General features: G+C 44.9%; 1 long non-coding RNA gene across 1 annotated transcript; it reads right to left on the bottom strand.

Moving 5' to 3' along the window:
- Positions 1 to 523: 523 nt before the first annotated feature.
- Positions 524 to 1994, bottom strand: LOC133559933 (uncharacterized). The gene is made up of 3 exons (XR_009808342.1): positions 1811 to 1994; positions 1543 to 1724; positions 524 to 1470 (listed from the first exon to the last, which is right to left on the bottom strand). It is a non-coding gene; the product is annotated as an uncharacterized LOC133559933 (long non-coding RNA).
- Between the last annotated feature and the right edge of the window lie 458 nt (positions 1995 to 2452).

Here is a 2452-nt window from a genome sequence, read left to right as displayed (position 1 = left end):
CAGACTAGATTGTTAAACGTGCAAAAAAAGCAGAGTGCACCTGACTTTTTGGCAGTATTTTCTGGCAGTAAAACCCTGAAGAACATTGAACAGCAGAGCAGTGCTCTTGTCCTGATGTTTGCCAGGCATGCCAGACCCCAGATTGTGTGCACGGGAGCTAAAACCTGTAGGAATTGTGCCGTTTGTTATCATATAATTGGCAATCAATGTTAAAAATAGCGTTGGACTTTGTGTGACTTTTTCTGGAGGCTCACTACATTGTTACTTGAATTCGTTTACACGTAAAAAAAAGCACTTATTTTCGGGTGTGGCGGCTATGATTTTGTCGTGGTGATGCGCCACGTAGTTAAATTAAGAGGGAAATCCTGTCAGTGATCTGGTTCGATTAAAAAAAAAAAAAAATTCCATATAAAGCAAAATGGAGCTAACATTTTTAAAACATGTCATTGAAAATGCACAACACTCATCAAAAATAATCTTTTATTTTTGCAGTTTTAAAAAAAGAGCACTCCTGTCAGACTAGATTGTTAAACGTGCAAAAAAAGCAGAGTGCACCTAACTTTTCGGCAGTAGTTTCTGGCAGTAAAACCCTGAAGAACATTGAACAGCAGAGCAGTGCTCTTGTCCTGATGTTTGCCAGGCATGCCAGACCCCAGATTGTGTGCACGGGAGCTAAAACCTGTAGGAATTGTGCCGTTATCATATAATTGGCAATAAATGTTAAAAATAGCGTCAGACTTTGTGTGACTTTTTCTGGAGGCTCAATACATTGTTACTTGAATTTGTTTTCCCGTAAAAAAAAACACTTATTTTTGGGTGTGACGGCTATGATTTTGCTGTGGTGATGCGCCACGTAGTTAAATTAAGAGGGAAATCCTGTCAGGTGATCTGGTTCAAGCCAAAGAAATGTGCAGAGCACATGCTGAGGCGGCATGAGCGGGATGCAGGCGGTGACATTTAGGGAAATCATATAAAATGGCTGACATTCATGTTGGGATTGGTCCTTGTTTCTACAGCATTACGCTTTTAAATGCTTCCTGTGTTTTACAATTCCGGTACATTCAAAAATGTGTGGATGCCATCGTTATTGGTTTGAAGAGATGGGCTGAAGCCACTAGCAGAGCATTGAACCTGTGTTAGCCATGGAAGCTGAGATGTATTCAATGTTCTACAGGGGGATTAAAAAGCACTTATCTAAATTGAATGGGACTTCCTGTCCTGTGGTGCGTGACAAAGAGTGCCGGTATAAAGTCACCCAACAAAGATTTACGACGCTGTAGTTTCTGTATATGTTTTTTTGTTTCCATAAAATACATTCCACAAAACAAAACAGTCTTTGTTCCTCCTGGTTTTCTATAAATCCTCAACCGTCTTGCGCATTGTCAAGCGGTTTCCGACTGCTGGACGTCTCCTTGGTTTAAAACGGACTGGGCCAAATGTTCGTTGAGGAGGTCTCTGGAGGATTTGACACTGGAAAACAACCAAAGCCTCAGTCAGGTTATCGGACCCCCAGGAACCACACAAGACCATCCGGGTTCTTACTATTGGCAGTCGGTAAAGTCCCCGACCAGGTGGCTCATCGTGATGAAGGGATGCTGGAGGATCTGCTGCGGTTTGATCCTTTCCGTGGGATCCAGTTGTAGCATCTTCACCAGCAGCTCCACGAAGCTCCTCTTGTCCAAGTCATCGGCTCGGGCGTCCTCTCCGCTGAGTTCCTCGGAGCCCTCGGAAACAAAAACGCCAGGACAGTCTGATCGGGATCGGGGTAGCGAATACTGAGGACCTTTGGCCGGAGTTTGCAGAAACTTACCTCCAGAAGGTCAGTGAGGCTTTTGAGGGTGCAGGGTCTGCAAGCCCAAGTGTGCAAGTATGACTAAATAGGGTGGATCGCATTAATTGATTACTCTAGACTCAAAACCAAATAGACGGATGCCACTTTGCGTACCCTAAATATCCAAAGGTCGGGCTTCTTTTGCTCGCTCCTTGCACTATAATGTTGGAAAAACTGTTTGGTGTACGCCCCGGTGTTCAGCAGGTGGTTTGGCGGCTTTCCTATGATGCGCAGTATGTGTCTCATCTATCGGGAGAATCATTTTGGTGCATGTTGGAAAGGAAAGGACGGACAATTCCAAGCAAGACTCACCATGTCGAACTCGTCGTTGCTGGGGAACAACGCTTTGCCCATGAAGAGTTCGGCAGCAATGCAGCCGAGGGACCAGATGTCGATGGCCTCGTTGAAGGAAGCCCCCAGCAAGATCTCTGGGGACCTTTTGAGAAATATCATCAAGAAACCAGTACGGACGAGACGTAGAAAGGGAAAGTATACCTGAACCACAGCGTCTGCAATTCGGGACCCTTGCAGCGGTCTGAAATCAGAATGGCCGTACCAAAATCAATGACTTTAACCCTCAGCGGCTGATGCACATGATCTACTAGCATAATATTGTCTGGT

This window comes from Nerophis ophidion, linkage group LG10 (genome assembly GCF_033978795.1).
Source record: "Nerophis ophidion isolate RoL-2023_Sa linkage group LG10, RoL_Noph_v1.0, whole genome shotgun sequence".
NCBI lineage: Eukaryota > Metazoa > Chordata > Actinopteri > Syngnathiformes > Syngnathidae > Nerophis > Nerophis ophidion.
The sequence above is the reverse complement of the archived record's forward strand: the minus strand, read 5'-3'. Positions and strand labels throughout refer to the sequence as shown.